General features: G+C 34.0%; 1 pseudogene; it reads right to left on the reverse strand.

The window, feature by feature from the left end:
- Positions 1–3,471: 3,471 nt before the first annotated feature.
- Positions 3,472–5,676, reverse strand: LOC149495655 (pentatricopeptide repeat-containing protein At5g04780, mitochondrial pseudogene; annotated as a pseudogene).
- Positions 5,677–9,181: the final 3,505 nt, after the last annotated feature.

Below are 9,181 nucleotides of genomic sequence, written 5' to 3' on the forward strand. Positions count from 1 at the left end.
GTGACCAACGTATCGTCTACAGTATCCAGATCAAGAGTAGACGTAATGGCTGATGCAGAGCTATAGAAACATCTTAATCTATAGCAGGCAGAGGATCAGAGGGAAAAGTACCAGTACCATGCTGATTGGACATTCGCATGACATACGCTCGAAGCTCTGCAAGTTGTCTCTCCTACTTGTCAATACAAGCTCATAATGCATTAATCTCCTCGACACTGTGGTCAGGCTATGGTCGTGAGGAAGCTGCAGAAGTGTCAGATGCTGAGGTTGAGCCGCAGTATGCCTGAGACCGGATGCCATATACTTTCCTTTTCTTTGCGCCCCCTACGGCCTCCAGATCAAGTGCTAGCTCATCAATTCTTGACTCAGCTTTAGATCCAGCCTGAGAAGAAATAACACGCTTGCGAGCTGCACTGTAGTTCTCCTGAAAACAACAAAATTAATTCATCAATGCAATTGCAAGCTTTATTATATTGAACTTCTACACGTAAGAGAAGACTAAAAGGTAAATGTATTCATTCGTGACAGTTACTTACATTGACGCCCAATGCACGTTTGTCGACAAACGTATTTCCATCGTGGTCCTTTATGTGAGTGTAAGTGAACACCTCCATCGGTGTGGGCTCACGACCATATTTTTTGGCCTGTAATGAATTTAATTATACATGAGATATTAATATGGTGTCATTTCATTAAACATCAATAAATGTAACTGTAACTAGTTGACTCACTAATAATCGAGATGTCTCTATAGCATATCTTAATCTGCCTGTGTGTTGGGAAGGTCCTGCTCCGTCACCGCTAGTCTCACTGCGTTTGTTTCGTGCAAATATGTCACACTTTCTCTTGAATGCAGGATCCTCCCAAGCCTTCTGCCAACTCTCCCATATCTCCTGAGACACGCACTGCTGCTTCTTGTCGCTTTTTCGCATCCTATAGGTGAAGTCAGGATACCATAGAACACACAATATCTCCCATACCACTTTTAGCATAGTCGTAATGGCCTCTTCCCATACAAAATGCTTCTGCAAGAATGAAAAATAAAATTTCAATAAAGAGATGTAGCTTGATTATTAATTACATTGAATGAAGATATAACTTGAACCAAATCGTACTTGAAACTCTTCCAATAAAAGTCTCTCGCCTCCTGTGGTATAACATCCTATGTGTATCCATCTTTATTGAGATGTAGCTTAATCATCCTCATAATTTGCCTTGATGCTCGAGAGGATGGATATATGCTGAGAAAAAAAAACATAAGTGAAATATAAGTAGACGAAAGCATAAAAATCTAAACAAAACCAAGTTCAAAGGAAAAAGTAAATAAGTAATTACTGTCCCGCTACCAAACTGAGCTTGTTACGTGGCTCTGATGACACTACAAAAGAAATGACAAATGCTATCAATATTGATAAATAATTAATATATAACTGAAATGACAGTAAATAACATTTATGATTACCCGGTGCATTTGGTGACTGTGAAGCTGGTGAAGACTCTACTGGTCCAGGGAGTGGGGTAGAAGAGGAAGGAACAGAAGGCAGTGCTAGCGGCACGGGAGGCTGAGCAGAGGATTAAGCCCCAGACGTAGCTGAAGAAGAAGGAGGAGGGACAGTCCCTTCTCGTCCATGTGTACTGCATCCTCAGCCACGACCTCCATGTGGACCACTGTTGGACGCGTCTGAATCAAACGCGCTGCCTCTAGCCATCTGTACTACAGATAACAGAACCTACATATGTGTGTATACAATTATATGAATTGTAGAACATGTGGTAAATATGTATAAAGAAAGTGAATAACATTAAAACAGAGGTCATTTTGGAAATTTATCGGAAGTATGCCAATATGGTACTTAAAACGTCTGGGACGTCGCGAGGATCGCGGAACTGGTCCCGAAATTTTTTTTGGAGGTCCGGAACTCCTGAAAAAACCTCTGGAACGTAAAACTAGAGGCCGTCCTCCTCGACGGGAGCTGCCGCCGGCTACGGCGGCAGTCGCCGCCCTCCCCAGCGGCAGCGGCCGCCCTCACGGCGGCAGCTGCCGCCCTCCAGCCTGATTTTTGCCTATAAAATCAGTCCCGGGCACTCAGTTTTGGACACTCAGTCTGTGTTGACGGACGCTCCTTCTCCCTTACGCTCCTTGCGATTCTTTACTGCTTTTCTGCATTTAGCATAGGCTTTTATTATTTTATTGTTGTGATACTTGGTCACTTAAATTAAATTAAATTAATCAATATTCCCCAAACGAAGAGTTTAATCCGGAGTTTTTCAAGCTGAAGCTAAGAAGCGGCCGTCGATTAAATCAGGTGCATAAACGAAACTCTGCCTATTTAATTTTAGCACTTCATGCATATTTCTCTTCTACTCCTAATTCTACAACTGCATAAATGCATTCACGTCATTAATTTGGCAAATAAAACTGCCTTATTTAAATATGATTAAGCTTAAATGCCCGGTTAATTAATAATCGTGGTATTAAAAGCCTAAATCCGACAATAATGGCTAAAGCCTAGTCAATTAATGACTATGGTATAATCGCCTTTATTTCGAACAGTCTGGCTTAAGTCCAATTAATCAATAATTGTGGCTAAAAGGCCTTAATAAAACACATTTTTCTTTGGCAATAAATTGCCTACATTGCAAATCAATTGATCTCTTTTGGCAAACAAATTACCTATAAGTAGATTAATCTTTTTTAAGCGACAAATCGCTTAAATCGAAATTTTGGCTAAAAAGCCTTCAAATAATCACTTTTGGCTAAAAGCCTTAAAATCAATCAATTTTGGCGATAATCGCCCAATCAACACTCTTGGCAAACAAATTGCCTAAATCAACTCATTTTGGCTAAAAGCCTTCAAATAATCAATTTTGGCGACAATCGCCTAAATCACATCAATTTTTGGCAACTAATTGCCTAAATCAATCTTTTGGCTAAAAGCCTTAAATCAACACTTTTGGCAACAAATGCCTAAATCAAATCAATCAATTTTGGCAAAATGCCTAAACAAACTGAACGAAGCATACACACACTCATGCATAAAGCATACCCATTCAAAGCCCTTTAAAAAAGGCCTATCGAACTACGTTGACTTTGATCTTCCATTCAAACGGAAGTACGTAGGCACGTTCGGGATTTAACCCCGAGCGGCAAGTTGAAATCACATAAACATTTCAATTGGTCCAATTACTTCATTCACCCTGCAAAACATTTCATCCATCGGTTAGTTCATCAGCATGATATGGTCTCGGGATCCATCTCGGGTTCGTAGATCGTGCCTTAAAACTTATTGAATGAGCCGAGCTTCGAGTAGTTCATCACGAGTGACTTGACACGTTTATATTAGTAAATTTATATTCTGAACCTAGTTGTGTATATGCATATGCAGCTAATAGCATGGGATGCTACAGATGGAGCAAATCTTTTCCCAATTTTATTTCCCACTAACAACAAACAAATCAGGTAGAAAAATGTAGAGAAATGAAAATTTGAAAATATTAACCGTTAACTTGTAAGTAAGATCTCTAAGGTTTAGGGTAGAAACCTTAATTCCAGTCCGCCCATCAAAAGAAGTTCCGTATCTACTTAATTGATTTTAACATGTTGCACAATGTATAGCAGGTTCTCAGATGAATGAGATGGTGATTGCTGAAATTTGTTCTCAATCCCGAATTTTTACAAAGAGCTTGGACAGTCAATCAACAATGTTTAGTTTGATTGACAACCGCCATGACCGAGTTACTTACTAGCATTCACCAGAACTCCCTACAAGAACAACATCCATCCTTAAAATGATGAAATCTGTTTACATCCCTAACAATAATGTCCCTCTTTGTAATGCTTGATGCAAGCTTCATAAAAGAATGACAATCCCCACAGATCCGTAGATTCTTCATAATCCTGATTGGCAGAGCGGGTGGTAAGCTTATGAGTCCAAAAATAAGTGCTAGCTTCTCACTATGGTGTCTTAAAAGTTCTTCTTTTCTGTTCTTATCGACATCATGGAGGTCATAGTCTATCTCAGCCTTGTAACCTAGTTTCTTCATAACTTCCAGAAACTTATCTAACTCTAAATAAATATCAGCCATTCTAGGATGTTTTCTCTCTCCAGCAATAAACACATGAACTTTGTCTTTAATTTCAATCCAACTCTTACCTGTCTCCTTCTTCATCTCATTTTCTTTAAGGAGCATCTTTACTTTTGCAGCCTTCTTCCACTTCTTATTAGCAGAATATGCATTTGACAGTAAAACATAGTTTCCAGCATTATCCGGTTCCATCTCAAACAAATTCTCAGATGCAATTTCAGCTAATTCAAGGCTCCCATGTGTCCCGTAAGATGCCAAAATTGATCCCCACATGGAAGCTGTAGCAGCAAATGGCAAATTCTTTATCAACTCATGAGCTTCGTGTATTAACCCTGCCCTAGCAAGAATATCAATCATGCATGCGTAGTGAAGGACATTTGGCGACACATTGTGCTCTTCTGTCATAAGCTTGAAATAGCTCCGTCCCATATCAACGAGACCCTTATGACTGCATGCTGACAATAGTGAAACATAGGTCATTTCGTCTGGGCACAAACCTACCTGCTGCATTTTTTCAAACAGAATCATTACTTCCCAAGAGTAAGAATTCTTAACAAACCCAGAAATCATTACATTCCATAAAACAATATTCTTCCCTTGAGCATCCAAGAATGCAATATAAGACTCTTTTACAACACCGCATTTAGCATACACGTCAACAAGAGAAGAAGCCACAAAATTGTTAGAACCAAACCCAGTTTTAAAAACAATAGAATGCACCTGTCTTCCTTCAATTAGGGCTGCCAAACCTGCACAAGCACAAATAACAGATGACATTGTGAACTGGTTATATTCTATCCCAGTTGCTTGAGCTCTGGTAAAAAATTCCAGAGCCTCCTCATAAAGCTGATTTTGCACAAACCCCGCCACCATTGAACTCCACGTAACAACACTCTTATCTGACATCGCTTCAAAAACATAGATAGCATCCTGCATAAAACCACTTTTGGCATAAATATCAACCAATGCAGTACCCACGAAAACATCTGCATCAATTGCCGCCTTCGTCGCAAATGCATGTAATTGCTTACACGCAAAAGCATTGCTTCTTGCAGCACAAGCGCATAGGACACTTGAAACCGTGAATTCACTAAACATATCTCCTTCCCTTCGCAAATCCAAGAAAAGAGTAAGAGCTTTTTGCTCCTCCCCATTTTGGGTATATGCACCCATCATCGTATTCCACGAAACCAAGCTTCTCTCAGGCATTTTATCAAATACTTTGCGAGCATAATCAATCAGGCCACATTTAGAATACATGTTTATGAGAATATTTGACGTTAGAGCGTCTCCTTCTAAGCCAAAATGTATAAGCTGTGCATGGCATGCCTTTCCTTTCACATGTTCTCGTCTTTTTGCGCACAATTTTAAGAGGGAATGCAGATTGGGTAATGGTGTGCCATTACCGTCTGTCCAGAAAAGGCCTGGTCGCATTGTTAACTCAGATTTTGTGGTACGAACTGCGACCGAAAAGTATCTAAAATTTAAATTAACATTGAGTCTCTTCTTGTACCACCTCACGGCTTTCATAAAATTTCACGTTATATGCTCAAACTTGTTCTGAGAGACACAGCCAACTCTATTACCAAATAATCAACCGAAATTACTTGCTTTCACGGTACATAGCCACACTTATGGACCAAACCAATGACAGTAAGAATATTTTAAAAATTATTCTGATTTTATCTTTTTATTCCCAGTGTATGATCAGAAATACTTTCATTTTAATAAGAAATTTTTATTCTCATTGATTTGGTCCATGAGTAGAGCTATAGACCCAATTTAGATAAAATTTTCCGTCGACCGAAATTAACAACAGTATGCAACAATTAACAAGAGTTCATTGTCTGGCCATTTGATAAAACCGAACTACCAAATCAAATTGATCAGATACAGATGGCTTGATTTGATATTTAGCTAAGAGAAATTATAATAATATTCCGGTAGAATGCCTAAATTAACTACTTTGTCCCCACTTTTTTTAAAATACTGTTTTATCCTTAGTTATCACCGTTAAATTAAAATATACTTTCATCTAAGTTTTGGCATTTTATTCCGTTAGTCGCTAAGAAAATCATAGTTAGATGGGCGAAAAATGTTTTTATTGAAAAATGTCATTGGTTCATTTAGAATGTCCAAAATGTCATTGGTTCATCCTTAAAATGATGACTTGGGAAAACTTAAAATTTTTTTAACTTTCTTTAATTGTGATTTTTCTGCACTTTTAGAAAGAATAAATAAAAAAAGAAAAGACAATGTAAAAAATTCTGTTTTAAAAGTAACACCCAAACTCAGAGCCAAATCTTGTGGCAATCGCACACTGATTTTGCAATTTCATGACAAGGGAAAGTATAGTGTGGTTGATTTTCATCTTTTGGATGCTTTTTACATTCATTTTTGCAATCATTAATATCCCATTACTAATCCATTTCATTTGAGTACTTTTTTAATAGAAGTTAACACCTGATAATTTTGGAAGTATATTTTTATACGTAAAAGTTTACAACCAACAAGATTTACTTAGCTCTTGTAAATATCCCAAGTAGCTGCTGCCATGGCTAGAGAATTCCAAATGCCTTGTCAAAACATGAAGTAACTCTACAATTATTGGGGTTTTTTTTTATTTATTGATGAAAGATTCGTATTTGTAAGAATATATTTATGGGTAGTTGATTTATAGAATGTGTATGAAATGATTTAGTTTATTTATGAAAAATGCGTCCGCATTATGAGTATGGATTTTGAAAAATTTTGACATAGTATGATTTATTTATTAAAGAGATGATAGCATGGCAATATATGAAATCTATTCTTATGATAATATTGGAGTTTCAATGTATGAGCGATGATGCTGAAATATAGAAGAGTTTTGGCTATCAAGATTTTAATTTGGGACTATTGTAATGTAAGGGAAGCTATTATAGTTTTTCTGTAGAATTTTCCAAAAAATTTTTAAGTCACACTATGAGGATCCACAAGAATTGATATATAAGACTGCATGATGTATATTATATTAAGTTTACTATCTTAACATGTTTAGTCATGTGTCTCTAGCACAAAATTGACATCCGTTGTCTAATCTTTTAAGACCAAATAATGAGTATTACAGATATAACATGTTTGACGTACTCATTTCTCCAATCAGGTAAGATAAAGCTTACCACCTCCATCTTCATTAATACATCATACTGATCATGAGAAAACAAATAGATGTGTTGATCTTCTAGATAAAATGTACCAAATGAAAGTTCCTGCGACCATAAACCGTTTAAAGTATTTATACTAGAGAGTTTGTCCCTCATATTCACAATACTTGTAGATATATTCTCTAACAAGCTACTTAAAGATTTATATTCAATAAAATAATAACTTTATTGAAGTGAATATATTAGCATTTCCATTAATAGGACAATATTTACAAGTCAAATGCATAAATTGACCCTTGCATTTAAAAAAAAAAAAAAAAAAAAAAACCGTTGCACTTCAAACTTTCGAGGGACCTATTATGCTCCTCAAATTACGAATTTGATAACATTGTATCATTCTCTATACTAGTAATAACTGCTTTTTTTGTATTTTGACATTATATGCAAAATATATACTTGAGGCGGTATAAGTATAATTTTTGAAATAGTAACTTTTTACATTTTTCAACTATTTAATAAGCATTTAATCGATCTAATTTTATAAGTTTAAATGTTCAATAAAATAATTTTTGCAAGTTGAAATACTTAATAGATATAATTTTATAAATTAAAGTGTTCAATAAATCAATATAAAAATTAAGGGTGCCACAAAATTTTTTACATAAAAATATATAGGTGAATTTATCCATTTGCCAACAATTACACTATATATAAAATATGTAGGTGAATTTCTCTATACACAAAATTGTTTTTTTGAAAAAAAAAAGATTTATTGTACAAGTAAAATATTGATGTATAAAAAAAGGAATAAAGGTCAATCTGGTTCCTGAACTTGTTTAGCAGAATAAAAAAAGGTCAAATTTGACTTTTTACTCCAATTTAGCCCTTAAACTTGTATAAAATAATTAAAAACATTCGAGTTTACTTTTTAGGCTAATTTAACCCCTTATTTAAAATGATTTAAAAAATCATAATTGACATTTTGAGTCAATTTAACCTCTAATTCATCATTGTACTTATAATGTGAAAAATCAGTATAATTAAAAAAATCATACTTGATATTTTGAGTCAATTCAACTTCTAATTATTCATTGTACTTACAATGTGAAAATCATTATATAAACATTTATTAAAATTGTAGTTGGAATTGTTTTTTAAAAAATTAATTAATTATAAAATATAAAAAAATGATATATGAAGTATATTTGTATTTCTCTTTACCTTGATTGATGGTTTTGATTTATAAATATGTATTAATTTGAACATTTTAAAATTAATCTCAATTATTGGATTATAGCTTGTGAAATCTATACATTTTTCATATTGAATAAATTAAAGTTTTAAAGCATGTTTATAAATTTATTATGTTATAAGATGAATTTTAAATTTATACTTATAAGTGTTGGAAAAGTTTGATATGAGTGTTCTTAGTGTAGGACAAAAAGGGATAAAAAGTAAATCATGTTAAATTAAATCAATTATTAATTTATAAAAATAAAATAAGTTCAAGGGTTAAATTGACCTAAAAAGTGATATGGGATCTTTTTGATCATGTTAAACAAGTTCAAGGACCAAATTGAGTTTTATTCCTATAACAAAATAAGGCATGTAAGCAATTTAAATATCCAAACAGATTAAATGGCAGTTTGATTATTTGTTCCGGAAGTGTGAAGTGATAAATAAATTATGTAAGACAGAATTCAAATAATCAAAACAATAAATAAAAAATAAGATAATGGAAGTCGTAAAATAAAGGAAATTGGTATAAAATTTTAATATAAATACAATATATATATATATATATATATATATATATATATATATATATATATATATATATATATATATAATTGAATTATAATAAATCAAATATTATTTTGATTCAAATAGATAATATTGACAAAAATACCCCTTATTAAGTCTATGATTAACAAAAATAGCTTTAAGAC

The sequence above is a fragment of the Jatropha curcas genome, chromosome 6 (assembly GCF_041381405.1).
Source record: "Jatropha curcas cultivar XTBG-Jc1 chromosome 6, XTBG_Jcur_1.0, whole genome shotgun sequence".
Lineage (NCBI taxonomy): Eukaryota > Viridiplantae > Streptophyta > Magnoliopsida > Malpighiales > Euphorbiaceae > Jatropha > Jatropha curcas.